This window comes from Dioscorea cayenensis, chromosome 1, assembly GCF_009730915.1.
Source record: "Dioscorea cayenensis subsp. rotundata cultivar TDr96_F1 chromosome 1, TDr96_F1_v2_PseudoChromosome.rev07_lg8_w22 25.fasta, whole genome shotgun sequence".
Taxonomy (NCBI): Eukaryota; Viridiplantae; Streptophyta; class Magnoliopsida; order Dioscoreales; family Dioscoreaceae; genus Dioscorea; species Dioscorea cayenensis.
In genome coordinates, this window is record NC_052471.1 from 9,971,914 (window position 1) to 9,992,952 (window position 21,039).

Consider the following 21,039-nt stretch of genomic DNA (forward strand, 5'->3'; position numbering starts at 1 on the left):
TATTGTGAGTTCCAACCTTGAATGCTTGATTGTGTGAATACTCCCCTAGAGTGCCACTAGGATTGAGAGTTCTTGTTGGTAACCTTGTGAGTGAGTGACACACCACGAGTGTTAGACAAAGCTAGGTTGGAGAGGATTGAGAGTGTGAGTGTAGAGGTATAGGAGCATCCCCTTTTCCCCTCCGATGTGTAAGATTCTACCTCCGTTCCTCGAGTTCTTTGCGGCCACAATAGAGTGAATGGTCTAAGGGATAACATCCTACTGGGGCTTAGTTGCGGGTGCAACGGAGTGAAGCGCAGAAGTAATCTTCGTATCTAGGGCTTAATTGTGGCTAGGGACCTTCCACTTGGACCAAAGGGTTAGGTCTATAATTAGGAAGAGATGTATCACTTGGAATTCCTAGAACTTATTGCAATACTATGCAAATGCGAGTTTGAGAGGTTATTCAATCTCTCCTCCGGTACATGTATAGAGTTAGGCATAGTTGACCTTAGATTTGGGTCTATGTAATTAAGGATTTCCATGACTCACTTGCATTGATTAGGAAGCATAATAGAGGGTTCTTGCACTTGAAATAATTGTCCTAGGTGGAGCAATATCTGAGTACCCCATCTTTATCGATTGCCTTATCTTCTCCTTTACTTGTGCTCTCTTACTTGTTTTTTTTTTTTGAGAATTGAATGATTGTCACACATATCACTATTCATCTTTCACATAGTAAGAAGTGAATTAAGTGTTTTTATTCCCTACTTCCTGTGGATATCATACCCGCTCATCCGGGATTATTACTTCGACAAACCCGTGCAATTGCAGGATATACGCAAGGGGACCTTGTCAGGTCCCTTTGTTCGCCTAGCATACACCTCGCAGGATCAGTACCGACGAAAGCTCTCCCACCAACCTTCTTCCAAACGGCGTGTGATGTCAGAGCCGTAGAACCTATCCAAAGCCCTAGCCAATACCTCTCAAAACCCTAGCCGGCGCTCTCTCTCAAGTTGGGGGAAAGACGGAGAAAAGGATGTTGAAATCTTGGCTGAAATAGGCTTTTAAAGGGATGGAATCTAGAATTCACATGCCTGTGTGAGCGCCCCTGTGGATTTGTCACACAGGCATATGGAATTTCCACATGCTCGTGTGGATTCTCTATTTTCCTGTTTTCTCGGCCGGCTGTGAATAGTGCTGGTACAGTATTCTTGCTACAATTTTTGCTACAGTACCCTACTACAGTACTGGCCCGAAATACTCTTGTATTCATGCTTTCATCGAGGTAACGCAAACGGGCACATATTTATGTCGTGGATCACTCTGCTTCTTTAATAACGGACATGTTAGTGGAGATCTTGTTCTATATGCACAGTCGGAATGCTTGAATGTGACTACCGTTGTGCCACTCCAAATAGTTGTGCTAACTCAAATACGAGGAGGTTGGCACACATTCCCGCATCTCGAACCCGACCTATGTCTTCGCGTTTGAACCTACGCAAGATTTCCTCCAAATTGGTGCATTATAACCCACATTGGCTTCTTCCCCACATAATCGGTCTCACAACCCTACCTGCATGAAAGTAACATAAATACACACATATTAGATTTAAACCCAAGAAAAGTAATGCTCAACATAAGGAAAGAACACTTCGTATTCTTATCACACAAGCACTTATCAACCCTATTTGTGCAATCACCGGATACACGGTTCCAATCAGTCAAGGATACACTTCGTAAACACACCACTCCATTGCACAACCTTGAAAATCAAGTGGGGCAAATCACGAAGTCTCTATTGGAGAGACCACAAGGAAGCTTACCGAGTAACATTGAAACTAACCCACGAGAGCATGTGAAGAAGATCACTTTAGAAGTGGTCGTGAGGTTGAAGGTAGGCTTCCAAGTGAGAAGACCAATATTGAAGCACCCGAGGTCGTAATGGTTGAGAAGGGAGCAACTAAGGAGAAGGAGGTGGCACACCTGCCATACAAGCCAAGAATCCCTTATGTCTCTAGATTGAAGAACGACCAAAACAATGAGAAATACAAAAAGTTCTTGGGCCTATTCAAACAATTGCACATCAACATTCCTTTTGTGCAGCCATTGTCTTAAATGCCTCAGTATACTAAGTTCTTAAAAAATCTATTGACCAACAAGAGGAAGTTGGAAGAGAGTTCCGGTGATCTTAGATGCCTCTTGTTCGGCGGTCTTGCAAAAGAATATGTCGAACGAGAAGAAAGACCAAGGAAGCTTCATTATTCCGTGCAACATTGGCAACTTGGGTGAAGAGATGGCATTGGCAGACTTAGGGGCCAGTATCAATGTCATGCAATACTCTTTCTATCAAAAGTTAGGCTTGGGAGAGCCTAGGCCCACACAGATGACTTTGCAATTGGTGGACCGGACGGTGAAATATCCAAGAAGCATCATTGAAGACGTGCTTGTCGAGTTGGACAAATACATATTCCCTATAGATTTCATAGTGTTGGATGTTGATGAGGATGCAGATAGTCCTTTGATACTTGGGAAGTGACAAGATCCCATTGCGTATATCCCGCAAGTGCACGGGTTTGTCGAAGTAATAATCCCGGGTAAGCGGGTATCGAATCGACAGGGAGTAGGGAGTAAAGACACTTAATTCGATTTTTAGCTATGTGGAATATCAACAATAATAAGTGTGACAATGATTCAATTCTCAACAATTAAAAGCAACAAGTAAGAGAGCAAAAGTAAGGAGGAGGTAAGGCAATCGATAAAGATTGGGTACTCGGATGATGCTTCACCTAGGATAATCGCTTCAAGTGCAAGAACTCTCTATTATGCTTCCTAATCAATGCAATGGTGAGTCGTGGAAATCGTTACATACATAGTCCCAAATCTAAGGTCGACTATGCCTAACTCTATTCATGTCCCGGAGGAGAGATTAAATAACCTCACAACCTCGCACTCGAATAAAGTTGCAATGAGCTCTAGGGATTCCAGGTGATAAATCTCTTCTTAATTATAGACATAACCCTTTGGTCCAGGAGGAAGGTCTCTAACCACAATTAAGCCCTAGATACTAAGATCCCCACAACGCTTCACTCCGTTGCACGCGCAACTAAGCCCCATAGGAGATTCATCCCTTAGACCATTCACTCTATTATGGCCGCCAAGAACTCGAGGAACGGAGGTAGAATCTATCACGTCGGAGGGAAAGGGACGCTCCCTGCACTCTTGACTCACCCTCTCAACCCCTCTCCAACCTAGCTTTTGTCTAACGCTCGTGGTGTGTCACTCACTCACAAGGTTACCAACAAGAACTCTCAACCCTAGTGTCACTCTAGGGAAATGTTCATACAATCAAGCATTCAAGGTTGGAACTCACAATAAACATCAATTTATTGAAAGCATAATAAGGAAGTTCAATGAAACGAATACATCCTATGGTTCACAATCACCCAAGTACCCACTAGGGGTTTAGCTCTCCATGGAGCTAAGTACAATCAAAGAAATCTAATGTAAAAGCAATGAATCTATAAAGAAACCGCCTCGATGGTCGTGTCGATGGTCTTGTGGAGAGTCCTCTACTCGTCGCAAGGGATACATTGTCCGGCCTAGGATACACCTCGCCGGATCGGTGCCGACGAAAGCTCTCCCAATAACCTTCTTCCAAACGATGCGCGGTGTCGGCGCCGTAGAACCTCTCCAAAAACCTAGCCAATACCCTCAAAATCCTAGCTGAATCCCTCTCTCAAGTTGGGGAAAAGATGGAGAAAAGAATCCCAAAATCGGGGCTGAATCAGCTTTAAATAGGGCTGGAATCGAGCGACTCCACGGGCGTGTACGGTACACGCGCCCGTGCGGAATTTCCACACGCCCGTGTGGATTCTCTGTTTCTCTGATTTCTCGGCCGGCTGTAGACAGTGCTTGCTACAGTGCTCTCTACGGTGCTCTGCTACAGTCTTCGCCCTGAATAACTTCCCAATTCCATACTTTCATCGGGGTAACGCAAACGGGCACACGTTTACGTCGTGAATCACTTGCTTCTTCAATGATATACACGTTGGTGGAGCTCTCGTTCTTATGTGCATAAATCGGAATGCTCGAGTGTGACTGCCTTGGTGCCCCTCCAAATGGATGTGCTCACTTGAATGCTAGGAGGTTGGCACACACTCTAGCATCTCACACCTGACCTATGTCTTCGCGTTTGAACCTTAGCGAGATTTCCTCCAAAATAGGTGCATTATGATCCACATGGGTCTATTTCCTTAATATTCGGCCTCACAACCCTACCTGCATAAAAGTAACATAAAAACACACATATTAGTGTAAAAACCTGAGAAAAGTAATGCTCAACATAAGGAATGACCACTTCACATTCATATCGCACAAGCACTTATGAGGAGGCCATTCTTGCACACTTCCAAGGTATTTATCGATGAATATGTGCAGGAAATGTTGAATCCGGACCCATACGAGGGGTTGCTAGACCAAGACGAGAAGAACAAGGAATTGATGATGCTTGGTCTAGAGGAGAAAGCACTACCTACTCCAGGGATAGTGAAAAATATGCTCCAGAAGATAAAGCGAGCAAGAACACGGCCCAAGAAACGCCCCAAGGCTATTGGGGATGTGCATGAATGGAACAAGGGTGACAAGACTTTAAGTGGTAACAAGCTCGACAACTCTCCATCTATCTCCAAGAGGCTTTGCTCATCATGCTTTCATGTCATAAGTAAGAGGAAACCTTCATCTATAAACCCCCTTGAGGTAAGAAAAGGTATGTCAAGCTAAGTGACGTTAAACGAGTGCTTCTTGCGAGGCAACCCAAGCACTTACTATTTTGTTAATTGTTAGTTTAGTGTTTGCATGAATAAGACATTGAGTGTTGGTGTCTATATGTTCTGTTGCATCACAGTGATTCTCTTGTGGATGTGCTCGTGTTCTCGTGTGCTTAAATGTCTATGGCAAAATTGTTGGTCAATTGAGCGAGTTTCGTTGTTTTCTCTGGTATATTTTGCATGCTAGAAGCAGGCTCTGAATGTTTTTATATGTGTAGGAATTTTTTACAGAGCCTGCTGCTCTCCTAAGGCATCCAGAGAAAATACACGGGTGTGTGGAATTTCCACATACCCTGGGTCTCTACTGAGAGCTCATCCAGAGAATGCACAGTGGCGGGGATTACCTTTGTGAACGACCTTGTGAGATTCCCACGCCCGTGGATAATTTTTGCATGGGTGTGTGTCTTCCTGTAGAGATTAAGAGATTTTTTTCCCGATAAGACACAGGGGCCTGGACTTACCCCATTGGATGACCCTGAGATAAACACACGGGCGTGGGTGATTTCCATGTGTCCGTGTGGATCTCTGCAGAGGAGCTCTCTTCCATCTCGAGAAGACACAGGGGTGTTCGAGTACCCCTGTAAACTTGCCTTGTACATGTCCACACCCAAGGGGAATTTCAGCATGAGCATGTGAAACACTTATAGTTTTCTCGGGTTGGACAGAGAAGCCACAGGTGCGTGGGGATGCCACTGTGGGTCAGGCGCACGGGCGTGAGTAATTTCCGCACGCCCTTTCGGATGTAAAAAAACTCTAGAGTCGCGGGTTTTGCTTTAAAATCTATTCGAGTTTCTCTATCTTCAAACTCAAATTGTTCAGAAAAATAAAACACTCACTCGCCCGACCTTGCATTGTCATTTTAGAAGGATTTTACTTGATTTTTCTAGCTGATTTTAGGCTCTACATATCCAACTCATCGATAAACCCCTTTTCCTTCTCTTCCTTATAAATTTTTTATTTAATTGTTAAAACTGGTAAATATTGCTTCATTTCTAGAGTTAGAAGGGGTATGCATGCACAGAAAGAAGTTAGAGGTGATTTGATGATGTATTTGTGAGGTTTTAGCATGCGGCCGTGCGTTTTTCACGCCCCGTAGATCAACACGGGCGTGTGGAAATTCCACACGACTGTATGGATTTCTGCACCATTAACCTGTGAGTATTCTTGACAAGGTCCCCTTGAGTATATCCCGCAAGTGCACGGGTTTGTCGAAGTAATAATCCTGGGTGAGCGGGTATCGAATCCACAGGGAGTAAGGAATAAAAATACTTAATTCGCTTCTTAGCTATGTGAAAGATTGACAAGGTCCCCTTGCGTATATCCCGCAAGTGCACGGGTTTATCGAAGTAATAATCCCAGGTGAGCGGGGTCGAATCCACAGGGAGTAGGGAGTAAAGACACTTAATTCGATTCTTAGCTATGTGGAGTATCAACAATGATAAGTGTGATAATGATTCAATTCTCAACAATTAAAAAAACAACAAGTAATAGAGCAAAAAGTAAGGAGGAGGCAAGGCAATCGATAAAGATGGGGTACTCGGATGATGCTTCACCTAGGAAAAATCGTTTCAAGTGCAAGAACTCTCTATTATGCTTCCTAATCAATGCAATGGTTAGTCGTGGAAATCCTTACATACATAGTCCCAAATCTAAGGTCAACTATGCCTAACTCTATTCATGTCCCGGAGGAGAGATTAAATAACCTCTCAACCTCGCACTCGAATAAAGTTGCAATGAGCTCTAGGGATTCTAAGTGATAAATCGCTTCCTAATTATAGACCTAACCCTTTGGTCCAGGCGGAAGGTCCCTAGCCACAATTAAGCCCTAGATACTAAGATCCCCTCAACGCTTTACTCCATTGCACGCGCAACTAGGCCTAGTGAAGGTTCATCCCTTAGACCATTCACTCTATTATGGCCGCAAATAACTCAAGGAACGGAGGTAGAATCTATCACGTTGGAGGGGAAAGGGGACGCTCCTGTATCTCTCGACTCACCCTCTCAACCCTCTCCAACCTAGCTTTGTCTAACACTCGTGGTGTGTCACTCTAGGGGAAATGTTCATACAATCAAGCATTCAAGGTTGGAACTCAAAATAAACATCAATTTATTGAAAGCATAATAAAGAAGTTCAAAGAAAGAATACATCCTAGTGTTCACAATTACCCAAGTACCTACTAGGGGTTTAGCTCTCCATGGAGCTAAGTACAATCAAAGAAATTGAATGTAAAAGCAATGAATCCATGAAGAAACCCTCTCGATGGTCATGTCGATGGGCTTGGGGAGAGTCCTCTACTCGTCGTCCAATGATTCCCTCGTCCGGTATAGGATACGCCTCGACGGAAGCTCCCCTACCAAACTTCTTCCTCAGGAATGACGATGTTGAGGCCATAGAACCTTTCCAAAACCTTGGCCAATACCCCTCAAAACCCTAGCCAAAGCCCTCTCTCAAGTTGGGGAAAAGATGGAGAAAAGAATACCAAAATCGGGGCGGAATCGGCTTTAAATAGGGTTGGAATCGAGCGACTCCACGGGCGTGTACGGTACACGCGCCCGTGCAGAATTTCCACACGGCCGTGGATAATTTCAACACACCCGTGTGGATTCTCTGTTTCTCTGATTTCTCGGCCGGCTGTGGACAGTGCTGCTACAGTGCTTGCTACAGCCTTCGCCCTGAATAACTTCCCAATTCCATACTTTCATCGGGGTAACGCAAACGGGCACCCGTTTACGTTGAGAATCACTTGCTTCTTCAATGATATACATGTTGGTGGAGCTCTCATTCTTATGTGCATAAATCAGAATGCTCGAGTGTGACTGCCTTTATGCCCCTCCAAATCGATGTGCTCACTTGAATGCTAGGAGGTTGGCACACACTCTACCATCTCACACCTGACCTATGTCTTCGCGTTTGAACCTTAGTGAGATTTCCTCCAAAATAGGTGCATTATGATCCACATGCGTCTATTTCCTTAATATTCGGCCTCACAACCCTACCTGCATAAAAGTAACATAAAAACACACATATTAGTATAAAAACCTGAGAAAAGTAATGCTCAACATAAGGAATGAACACTTCGCATTCATATCGCACAAGCACTTATCAAAGATCAGTAGTGATAATTGTAACAATCATTCAATTCTCAAAAGTAAAAGCAACAAGTAGGAGAGCACAAGTAAAGGAGGAGGTAAGGCAATTGATAAAGATGGGGTACTCGGATAATGCTCCACCTAAGATAATTGTTTCAAGTGCAAGAACCCTCTATTATGCTTCCTGATCAATGCAATGGTGAGTCGTGGAAATCCTTAATTACATAGTCCCAAATCTAACATCAACTATGCCTAACTCCATACATGTCCCGGAGGAGAGATTAGACAACCTCTCAACCTCACACTCGCATAGAGTTGCAATGAGCTCTAGTGATTCCAAGTGATAAATCTCTTCCTAATTATAGACCTAACCCTTTGGTCCAGGTGGAAGATCCCTAACCACGATTAAGCCCTAGATACTAAGATCACCTCAACGCTTCATACAATCAAGCATTCAAGGTTGGAACTCACAATAAACATCAATTAATTGAAAGCATAATAAAGTGATTCAATGAAACAAATACATCCTAGGGTTCACAAATACCCAAGTACCCACTAGGGGTTTAGCTCTCCATGGAGCTAAGTACAATCAAAAAAATAGAATGTAAAAGCAATGAATCCATAGAAAAACTGCCTCGATGGTCGTGTCGATGGTCTTGTGGAGAGTCCTCTACTCGTCGCAAGGGATCCTTTGTCCGGCCTAGGATACACCTCGCCGGATCGGTGCCGACGAAAGCTCTCCCAATAACCTTCTTCCAAATGACGCGGGATGTCGGAGCCATGAAACTTCTCCAAAACCCTAGCCAATATCCCTCAAAACCCTAGCCGAAGCCCTCTCTCAAGTTTGGGAAAAGGTGGAGAAAAGAATACTGAAATCGGTGTGGAATAGGCTTTAAATAGGGCTAGAATCGGGCGACCACACGGGCTTGTGGATTTTACAGACGCCCATGTGGAATTTCCACATGGCCGTGTATAATTTCCACACGCCCGTGTGGATTCTCTGAATTCATGTTTTCTTGCCCAGCTGTGAACAGTATCCGGCCTGAATAGCTTCCCGAATCTATAGTTTCATCGGGGTAATGCAAACGGGCACACGTTCACGTCGTGGATCACTTGCTTCTTCAATGATAGACAAGTTGGTGGAGCTCTTGTTCTATGTGCATATATCAGAATGCTCGAGTGTGACTGCCCTTGTGCCCCTCCAAATGGATGTGCCAATTAGAATACGAGGAGGTTGGCACACACTCTAGCATCTCACTCCTGACCTATGTCTTCGCATTTGAACCTTAGCAAGATTTCCTCCAAAATTGGTGCATTGTGATGCACATTTGCTTCTTTCCTTCATAATCGGCCTCACAACCCTACCTGCACGAAAGTAATATAAAAACACACATATTAGTGTAAGAACCCGAGAAAAGTAATGCTCAACATAAGGAATGAACGCTTCAGATTCATATCGCACAAGCACTTATCAATTCTTGATCAAATTTCTTCTCAAACCTTGCAGGAATAGCTTCCCAGTCAAAGATGTAAGCTAATAAGCATCCACATATCATTCCTCATAGTCGGATCACACGGAGTTGCTATTCTGAAGTATCAGGCTCAGTTTGAGTGGCTGTCTAAGCTCTGGTTCGGTCAAACTTGATTCTCGGACATGAGCATTCTTGCTGAAGTTCAGTCAATGGAAGACATGGTAGATGAGGTCGAAGAGATGTTGTCTGTGTGTAGCAGGAGGAAACTATTGTCTATCCGAGAGCCAGCTTTTCATCAGCTCACTTTGGAGGTGCTTTCATCCTTTGAGTTTAACCGATCTTACTCGAGCTTCGATAGTGTTGATGTTATACAATTTAGAGCACTCAGTCATCATCATAGCATGAGTGTTACGCAGTTCTCCATCTGTCTAGCTTCTATGATGAGGTTTACACAGATACAGAGGAGTATGATCGATTACCCACAGATTATCCTAGCAGTCTGACTCCCAAGAGGGCATATAAGACACTTTGTGGGGAGAGGCACAATGAGCCAAGAGTGTCCAAGGATACGTGCCTTTCTCGACCAGCATACAGATATATCCACGCTGTTCTTAGCCGATTAGTGAATGGGCGTGGTGATAGCACAGGGATACTGAGAAGACAGGAGCTACTATACCTGTACTCCATGGTGCATAGAAAGCCGATTCATTTGGGGCACATTCTGGCTGAGTATATGCGCCACCAGAGCTAGTATGTCAGAGCAGGAGTCATTTTCTCAGGGCCATATATCACGAGACTGGTCATAGGCATGGGTCTACTCGACGTGATTCGAAGGGCCAAGAAGGCGAGTATACCTGCTCCCCTTGGTATAAAGACGTTGAGGCTGATGGGGATGGTTCGCAGAGTCCAGTCCGGAGTGTATACTCTGATTACACCTACCCTAGAGGAAGTAGAGGAAGATGATGATATTATTGAGATTTCTTAGCCTGCCCCTGAGCACCAGCCAACACCGATGGAGACCGAGGCACCTCCTGTGACAGAGGAACCACCCCAGTACGCATGTTTTCACCATCTTGAGCCTATGATCGTTTTGAGAGGCTCGAGAGTGCAGTAGGGGTGCTACAGACAGAGATCGCTAAGGTCCGGGCTACACAGGCAGCGCAGTATACAGATTTTATGGCACATTTTGATACATTACAGCAGATTTTTGAGCGAGACATTGCCCCATCATTTGTTCTGAGACCTCAGACCACTACGGCCTAACCAGCCTTCCATCACCTGATCCACTAGCACCTTTTGATTATCCAGTAGTAGCAGAGCCAGAGCATGACACAGACACTTGATGAGCCGTTCTTTATTTATTTCTTTTTTTTTTCTTATTTTGTATTGTTGTTAGACTTGCACTACTCTGAAAGGATTTTCCTTCTGAGTATATCTTTTATTTTCGTTTTGTTATCTCGAGTTGTATCATTGCTCTATCTTTTATATACTTGAATTGTTTTTAATTTTTTTGAGCTTCACTGAACCCCCTTGTGTATGCGTGCAGATGGTCTTGTCAGTATGAGAATCGAGAACTAGTCATGGACATGGCCAAGGTGTTTTGGCACTTGACCGTGTGTGCTTTACAACCCGTTGGAACGTCACTCCCAATGATTTAGCTTCATCATATGCAATACTAGGAGTCAGGGGAGTATTGCTTCGATTACATCTCCCACATATATTCTTGATTGATATACATTATTATTGAGCTTGCATGTGTACATTGGGGACAATGTACAACTTAAGTGCGGGGGGAGTTCACGTTGCATACGTCTTTTATATAAGTTTTGATTAACATACATGCTCACATAGCCAATGGCGGTTCACTTTAGTTGCAATAATTGTATTAAAGGACTTCCAAGACTCATTAATGCATTAGTTAGGAAGCATAATAGAGAGTTTTTGCACTTGAAGCGATTGTCCTAAGTGGATCAATATCAGACTACCACATTTATATCGATTGCCTTACCTCTCATTTACTTGTGCTCTCTTTCTTGTCTCTTTTACTTTTGTTTGTATTACATCTTGCCATACAAATCACTATTCATATTTCACTTAGTTTAGAAACAACTTAAGTATTTTTACTCCCTATTCCCTATGGATATGATTCCCACTCACCTGGGATTTCATTACTTTGATAAATCCATGCACTTACGGCACATACGCAAGGGGCGTTGTTAAGTTTTTGGTGCCATTGCTGGGGAATAAGCATTTAGAGATACTTTGCACTTTGTTTCCTTAGCTATTCATTTATTTATTCTATTTCATATCTTCTTTTCTATCATCATTCTGATTTGTTTTCTTTCTTTTTGTACAGCTCTAGGTTCATGACCCTAGGGAACCCTCTCAATATTGATTGAAAGAGATCCGAAGCTCGAACGTACACTTAGAAGAAAAGGAAAAGAACCTGTGGAAGAACAGTCTAATCTAGCTAATTTGGAAGTTGAAGGGTTGGAAAATATGGCGGAACAAAATGAGCAATAGAGGAAATTGTCCGATTATGCCATACCTTCAGTATTGGGGACGCAATCGAGTATTGTACATCCACCGATTACAGCTCAGAACTTTGAGCTGAAGTCGGCATTCATCCACATGTTGCAGCAATCTGCACGGTTTAATGGTTTGGCCGATGAGGATCCAAATAGTCATATAGAGAACTTTCTCATGGTGCGTGATATGCTCATGATAAACGGGGTGATGGATGATGCCATCAAGTTGAGAGCCTTCCCATTTTCCTTAAAGGGGAGAGCGAAGCAGTGGCTACACTCATTACCAAGAGCATCAATTAACACATGGGAGGAGATGGTAGAAGCTTTTCTTGCCCGTTATTTCCGTCCAGGAAAATCTATAAAGCTTAGGAATGAGATTGCATCCTTTGTATAGTCATAATTTGAGTCTCTATTTGAGACGTGGGAAAGGTTCAAGGAGTTCCCAAGGAAGTGCCCGCAACACGGATTTCTATAGTGGATGATTGTTCAGACCTTTTACAACTGGTTGAATCCGAGTACAATGGAACCTTAGATCCGGCAGCAGGAGGTACGTTAGGTAGCAAGACCCCCGGTGAGGCCCGTCAACTAATTGAAGAAATGGGGTCAAATAGCTACCAATGGAATGCTAGTGAGAAGAAGAAGGTAGCCGGGCTTCATGAGATAGATGCAATAACTTCATTGGTGGCTCAAGTGGAATCATTGAGTAAGAAGTTAGATGTTCTAACTTCGAATAGAGTGGCGGCCATGCCTACATGCACTGGGTGTGGTGGAGGACATGCTCTCTCCGATTGCCCAATCTCCATTGGTGATGCATCTTTGGTTGAGAATGTTGATTTTGTGGGTAATGCCATGAGGAATCAAGGGAATCCATATAACAAAACCTACAATCTGGGTTGGAAGAATCATCCCAATCTCTCATAGAGTAACTAAGTTCCATAAAAGGCCATGGGGCCACCATATTTCGAACAACAACAAGCCCCAAACATGAAGAACTGAGTTTCTAGTTTGGAGACCCGAATGACCGATTTGGAGAAGGCCTTGCCTAGATTTGTGCAATCATAGAATACAAGGTTTCAATCAGTTGGGGCTACACTTCGCAATCACACCACTTCTTTGCAAAACCTTGAGAATCAAGTGAGGCAAATTGCGAAGTCTCTATCGGAGAGATCACAAGTAAGCTTGCCAAGCAATATCAAGACCAATCTTAGAGAGCAGGTGAAGGTGATAAGTGCTTGTGCAATAAGAATATGAAGTGTTCTTTCCTTGTGTTTAACATTACTTTTCTCGGGTTTTAACGCTAATATATGTGTAGTTATGTTACTTTCATGCAGGTAGGGTTGTGAGGCCGAATATGAAAGTAAGAAGCCAATGTGGGTCGTAAATGCACCAATTTGGAGGAAATCTTGCTAAGGTTCAAACGCGAAGACACAGGTCGGGTTAGAGATGCGGGAATGTTCTTGCTGCGGGCATTTGGCTGTGAGTTTCACAGGCCCCATGCGCCCGCATGGGTGCCCGTGAGGTTTGCTGGAAATTCTCGTACTATAGCACCGACATGTTTTCTGGGCATTTGGCTGTGAGCTTCACGGGCTCCATGCGCCCGCATGGATGCCCGCATGGACTGACGGGATATAAATGAAACCGATTTTTCTATGACAGGAGGAGGAGTTTTTGGGAGAGTTCTTGGAGCCGATTTTCACCAGTCGTTAGGAGGTAAGATCACACGTTTTGGAGAAGGGAAATCAAAGGGAGAAGCTCGGTTTTGGCTAGATCTTCATCGATCTCTTCTTTGGGAGTTTGTAGACGACGAGGGAAGCCGCCCCCATCGCGGTGTCCGTGGAAGCATTTCCACCTAGGTTGGCTTGTCTTCCTACTTCTATTGTTTGAGGGAGTTTTCTTATGCCATTTGTAGTTGTTTTCATGGACTTGTTGCTTGTATTTGTTTGCATGGATTTGAGTAGACCCCAAAGGTCACCGGATGCGGTGAACCTTGGGGTGAACTTGTGTATTTGGATGATTTAATTTTGTCTATTGCAATTGTTGTGTATTTGTGATTCATTCTTGGTGCATTTGATGTGTTGCTTACATGAGAACTCTGTAAACCAACTGCTAGGGTTGTACTTGGTAGCGTGACCATCGCCCTTGTACTAGACACACCAAGTTTGGAAGGGATTCATGTACGAATACGCCCGTGACCATCGGGGTATTCTGCACTCTCCACCATTAGGGGCTAGACCAAGTTGTGTTCCGACCCCTAATTAGGGATTTCCCCACTTGTTAATGCAATCGTATGAGGATTTGATCGAAGAAATTCGTGTCAATACTTATACCGGATTAGGGGTTAATTGTCGTGACCATCGGGTTGATCTAATTTAGGAAATCTCTAGGTCCAAACCTTCAATTGTATGACATTCTTAGCATCCTTTGCACTTTAGTAGCCCCTAGGGAATCCGCATCTGTGACCATTTCTTTCCTCTGATTTTATACCCCTACCTTATCATAGACTCCATTTGTAGTTCTTTTATTTCAAGTAATAGATTAGAGAAACCCTTCGAATCATTCGGCTAGACAATAGACAAAGTGGAAGTAAGAGTAGATTCTTGGGCCCAGGGAATACGACCCTCTCGTGCTCGCAAGAGGTGTATTACTTGATGACTCCGTGCACTTGCGGATCGCTCATCACAAAGCGATCCACGATGTAAACGTGTCCCCGTTTGCGTTACCTCGATGAAAGCCTAGATTCGGGAGTATTTTCGGCCGGTATTACAGTAGGATACTGTAGAAAGAATACTGGACTAGTACTATTCATAGCTGGCTGAGAAAACCGGAAAACAGAGAATCCACATGGACGTGTTGAAATTCCACAAGCCCATATGAAAAATCCACAGGGGCACTCACACGGGATTGTGGATTCCAAATTCCAGCCCTTTGAAAGCCGATTTTAGCCCTGATTTCAGCATTCTTTTCTCCATCTTTTCCCTAACTTGGGAGAGGGCGGCAGCTAGGGTTTTGAGAGGTATTGGCTAGGGCTTTGGAGTGTTTCTATGACTCTGACATTACGTGTTGTTTGGAAGAAGGTTAGTGGGAGAGCTTTCATCGGCACCAATCCGGCGAGTTGTATCCTAGGCCGGACAAAAGGCCCCTTGCGATGAGTAGAGGACTCTCCACAAGACCATCACCATGACTAATGAGGGGGTTTTCTATGGATGCTTTGTTCTTACATTTGATTTCATTGATTGTATCTAGCTCCATGGAGAGCTAAACCCCTAGTGGGTACTTGGGTATTTGTGAACCCTAGGATGTATTCATTTCATTAAATCTCTTTATCATGCTTTCAATTAATTGATGCTTATTGTGAGTTCTAATCTTGTATGCTTTATTGTATGAATACTCCACTATAGTGACACTAGGGTTGAGAGTTCTTTTTGGTATCTCTCATGAGTGAGTGACACACCATGAGAGTTAGACAAAGCTAGATTGGAGAGGGTGAGTTGAGAGGTAGCGGACGGTCCCCTTTCCCCTCCGGTGTGATCTATCCTACCTCCACGTTCCAGGAGTTCTTTGCGGCCATAGTAGAGTGAATGGGCTAAGGGATGACCTTCCACTGGGGCTTAGTTACGACTGCAACGGAGTGAAGCGTTGAAGTAATTTTTACATCTAGGGCTTAATTATGGCTAGGGATCTTTCACGTGGACCAAAGGGTTAGGTCTATGCATAGGAGTAGGATTTATCATTTTCAGTCCATAAAGCTCATTGCAATTCCATACGAGTGCGAGGTGTTGAGATTATTAGATTTCTCCTCAGGGACATGTATTGAGTTAGGCATGGTTGACCTTAGATTTGGGACTATGCAATTAAGGATTTTCGTGACTCACTATTGCATTAATTAGGAAGCATAATAGAGGGTTCTTGCACTTGAAATGATTATCCTAGGCGGAACAATACCCGGTTACCCCATCTTTATCGATTGCCTTACGTTCGGCTTTACATGTGCTTTCTTTCTTGTTGTTTTTACTCTTGAGAATTGAATCTTGTCACATATATCACTATTCATCTTCCACATTAGTTAAGAAACAATTTAAGTGTCTTTATTCCCTACTCTCTATGGAAATGATACCCACTAATTTGGGATTATTACTTTGACACTGGTGCACTTATGGTGTACACGCATACTGATTGAAGGAGATCCCGAGCTTCAACGTACACTCAGAAGAAAAGGGAAAGAACATGTGCAAGAACAGTCCAATCTAGCTGATTTGGAAGTAGAAGAATATGAAAATATGGTAGAAAAGAATGAGTAGAAGTGGACATTATCCGATTATGCCAGACCTTCAGTATTGGGGACACAATCGAGCATTGTGTGTCCCCCGATTACAGCTCAGAACTTTGAGCTGAAGCCGGCATTCATCCATATGTTGCAGCAATCCGCGCAGTTCCATGGTTTGGCCAATGAGGATCCAAATAGTCATATAGAGAACTTTCTCGAGGTGTGTGATATATTGAAGATAAATGGGGTAACGGATGATGCCATCAAGTTGAGGGCCTTCCCATTTTCCTTGAAAAGGAGAGCGAAGCAGTGGCTACACTTATTACCTAGAGCATCAATTACCACATGGGAGGAGATGGTAGAAGCTTTTCTTGCTCGTTATTTCCCTCCCGGAAAATCTATAAAGGTTAGGAATGAGATCTCATCCTTTGTATAATTAGAATTGGATTCTCTATTTGAGACGTGGGAAAAGTTCAAGGAGCTCCAGAAAAATTGCCCGCAACACGGATTCCCGGAGTGGATGATTATTTAGACCTTTTTCAATGGTCTGAATCCGAGTACAAGGCAACTCTTGGATGCGGCAGTAGGAGATACCTTAGGTAGCAAGACCACCAGTAAGGCCCGTCAATTAATTGAATAAATGGGGTTAAATAGCTACCAATCGAATGCCAAGGAGAAGAAAAAGATGGCCGGTCTCCATGAGATAGATGCAGTGACTTCGTTGGTGGCTCAAGTGGAATCAGTGAGTAAGAAGTTAGATCTTCTAACTTCGAACAGAGCAGCGGCCATGATTACTTGCACTGGGTATGGTGGAGGACATGCTCTCTCCGATTGCTCGATATCTATTGGTGATGTATTTTCGGTTAACAACGTCGATTTTGTAGGTAATAGCATGAGGACTTACAAGGTCCCCTTGCGTATATCCCGCAAGTGCACGGGTTTGTCGAAGTAATAATCCCGGGTGAGCGGGTATCGAATCCACAAGGAGTAGGGAATAAAAATACTTAATTTGATTCTTAGCTATGTAAAAGATCAATGATAATGAGTGTGACAATGATTCAATTCTCAACAATAAAAGCAACAAGAAAGGGAACAAAAGTAAATAAGGGGGGTAAGGCAATCGATAAAGATGGGGTACCCGGATAATGCTCCGATTAGGATAATTGTTTCAAGTGCAAAAACCCTCTATTATGCTTCCTCATCAATGCAATGGTGAGTCGTTGAAATCCTTAATTACATAGTCCCAAATCTAAGGTCAACTATGCCTAACTCTATACATGTCCCGGAGGAGAAATCTAACAATCTCAACACCTCGCACTCGCATAGGGTTGCAATGAGCTCTAGGGATTCCAAGTGATAAATCTCTTCCTTATTATAGACCTAACCCTTTGGTCCATGTGGAAGGTCCCTAACTATAATTGAGCCCTAGATACTAAGATCACCTCAACGCTTCACTCCGTTGCACGCGCAACTAAGCCCCAGTGGAAGTTCATCCCTTAGACCATTCACTCTATTATGACCACAAAGAACTCAAGGAACGGAGGTAGAATCTATCATGCCGGAAGGGAAAGGGGACGCTCCTGTACCTCTCGACTCACCCTCTCAACCCTCTCCAACCTAGCTTTGTCTAACGCTCATGGTGTGTCACTCACTCACAAGGTTACCAACAAGAACTCTTAACCCTAGTGTCACTCTAGGGGAAATGTTCATACAATCGAGCATTCAAGGTTGGAACTCATAATAAACATCAATTTATTGAAAGCATAATAAAGAGGTTCAAAGAAACAAATACATCCTAGGGTTCACAATACCCGAGTACCCACTAGGGGTTTAGCTCTCCATGGAGCTAAATACAATCAAAGAAATATAATGTAAAAGCAATGAATCTATAAAGAAACCCACTCGATAGTCATGTCGATGGTCTTGTGGTAAGTCCTCGACCCGTTGTCAAAGGATTCCCTCGTCCGGTATAGGATACGCCTTGACGGAAGGTCCCCTACCAACCTTTTTCCTAAGGAATGAAGATGTTGGAGCCATAGAACCTCTTCAAAATCTTGGCCAATACCCCTCGAAACCCTAGCCGAAGCCCTCTCTCAAGTTGGTGAAAAGATGGAGAAAATAATAAAAAAATCGGGGCTGATTCGGCTTTAAATAGGGCTAGAATCCGGCGACTACACGGGCCTGTGGATTTTTCACACACCCATTTGGAATTTCCACACGGGCGTGGGTAATTTCCACACGCCCGTGTGGATTCTCTGAACTCTAGTTTTCTCGGCCGGCTGTGGACAGTGCTGATACAGTACTCACTGCCGTGTTGCTACATTACTCTGCTACAGTATCCGGCCTGAATAGCTTCCCGAATCCATACTTTTATTGGAGTAACGCAAACGGACACACATTCAAATCGTGGATCACTTGCTTCTTCAATGATAGGCAAGTTGGTGGAGCTCTTGTTCTATGTGCATAAGTCAGAATGCTCGAGTGTGACGGCCTTTGCGCCCCTACAAATGGATTTGCCAAACTCGAATACGAGGAGGTTGGCACACACTCTAGCATCTCACATCGACTTGTGTCTTCGCGTTTGAACCTTAGCAAGATTTCCTCCAAAATCGGTGCATTGTAATCCACATTGGCTTCTTTCCTTATACATGGCCTCACAAACCTACCTGCATGAAAGTAACATAAAAACACACATATTAGTATAAAAACCTGAGAAAAGTAATGCTCAACATAAGGAAGAAAAAACGCTTCACATTCTTATCGCACAAGCACTTATCAAACTCCCCCACACTTAAGCTTTTGCTTGTCCTCAACCAAAGATTAAAACGTTATGTGCATCAATGAAGAAAATATTGAAAGTGCTTGGCCTTAGGTTCACCAAAATATACAAAGAGAGCATTCTACAAGTGAGGGAAATTCCAAAATATTAAAATACAAAAAAATCAATGCTCTAGCTAAAAACTTGAATCAAAAATGAAAACAAAACCCGAAGTCGTGTATGTGTGTGAAATCACTCAAGTCAACCCAAATTATACTCCTCAAAGTTCTAAGTACAAGGGACTTATTTATCTAAAGAAGTGACAACAATTTCAAAGATGGTAGTAGCTACTTTAAATAGGGCTGGAATAGAGCGACTACACGGGCGTGGATGCTTCACGCACCCGTGTGGAATTTCCACACGGGCGTGGGTAATTTCCACATGCCCATGTGGATTCTCTGAAACTGTCATTTTTGGCCGGCTGTGAACAGTAATAGCTACAATGTTTTCTACAGTGATTTTACCATGGATCACTTTACTTCTTCAATGATGGATAAGTTGATGGAGATATTCTTCTATGTGCATAATTCAGAATGCTTGATTGTGACTGCCCTTGTGCCCCTCCAAATGGTAGTGCAAACTCAAATACGGGGAGGTTGGCACACACTCTAGCATCTCGCACCCGACTTATATCTTCACGTTTGAACCTTAGCAAGATTTCTTCCAAAATCGGTGCATTGTGATCTACATTGGCTTCTTTCCTTCATAATTGGTTTCACAACCCGATAAGTGCTTGTGCGATATGAATGCGAAGCATTATTTCCTTATGTTGAGCATTACTTTTCTCGGGTTTTTACACTAATATGTGTGTTTTTATGTTACTTCTATGCAGGTAGGGCTGTGAGGCCGAGTATGAAGAAAATAGGACAATGTGGATCATAATGCACTTATTTTGGAGGAGATCTTGCTAAAGTTCAAACGCGAAGACATAGGACAGGTGTGAGATGCTAGAGTGTGTGCCAACCTCCTCGCATTCGAGTGAGCACATCCATTTGGAGGGGCACAAAGGCAGTCACACTCGAGCATTTAGACCTATGCATATAAGAACAAGTGCTCCACCAACATATATATCATTGAAGAAGCAAGTGATTCAAGACATGAATGTGTGCCCGTTTGCGTTACCCCGATGAAAGTATGGAATTGGGAAGTTATTCGTGTCAAGTCTCGTAGGGAGAGCATTGTAGCGACAACGTAGCAAAGCATCAGTAGCAGACTCATTGACAAGTTCCCTTGCTTATATCCCGCAAGTTCACGGGCTTGTCGAAGTAATAATCCTGGTGAGCGGGGTCGAATCCACGAAGTAGGGAGTGAAAAATACTTAATTTGATTCTTAGCTATGTGGAAGATCAATTGTGATAGGTGTGAAATTGATTCAATTCTCAACAATAAAATCAACAAGTGAAAAAGCAAAAGTAAGAAGAGGGTAAGACAATCAATAAAGATGGGGTACTCGGATAATGCTTCACCTACGATAATCGCTTCAAGTGCAAGAACTCTATTATGCTTCCTAATCAATGCAATGGTGAGTCGTGGAAATCACTACAGTACATAGTCCCAAAATCTAAGAGTCAATTATGCCTAACTCTATACATGTCCAGGAGGAGAAATCGCACAATCTCAACACCTCGCACTCGCATAGAGTTGCAATGAACTCTAGGGATTCCAAGTGATAAATTTCTTCCTAAATATAGACCTAACCCTTTGGTCCAGGCGGAAGATCCCTAGCCACAATTAAGCCCTAGATACTAAGATCCTCTCAACGCTTCACTCCATTGCACGCGCAACTAGGCCACAGCGGAGGTTCATCCCTTAGACCACTCCACTCTGTTATGGCCGCAAAGAACTCAAACGGAGGTAGAATCTATCACGCCGGAGGGATGCGGGACGCCTGCACTCTCGTCGACCCTCTCAGCCCTCTCCAACCCTAGCTTTTTGTCTAGCAGCCGTGGTGTGTCACTCACTCACAAGGTTACCAATGAGAACTCTCAGCCCTGAGTGTCACTCTGGGGAAAATGTTCATACAATCAAGCATTCAGGTTGGAACTCACAATAAACATCA

The 21,039-nt window shown here is 43.5% G+C and overlaps 2 non-coding genes across 2 annotated transcripts; both read right to left on the reverse strand.

Annotated features, from left to right (window-relative positions):
• Positions 1-12,259: 12,259 nt before the first annotated feature.
• LOC120266793 lies at positions 12,260-12,366 on the reverse strand. Its single transcript, XR_005538283.1, has one exon. It is a non-coding gene; the product is annotated as a small nucleolar RNA R71 (small nucleolar RNA).
• Positions 12,367-16,565: 4,199 nt separating this feature from the next.
• LOC120268262 lies at positions 16,566-16,672 on the reverse strand. Its single transcript, XR_005538892.1, has one exon. It is a non-coding gene; the product is annotated as a small nucleolar RNA R71 (small nucleolar RNA).
• Between the last annotated feature and the right edge of the window lie 4,367 nt (positions 16,673-21,039).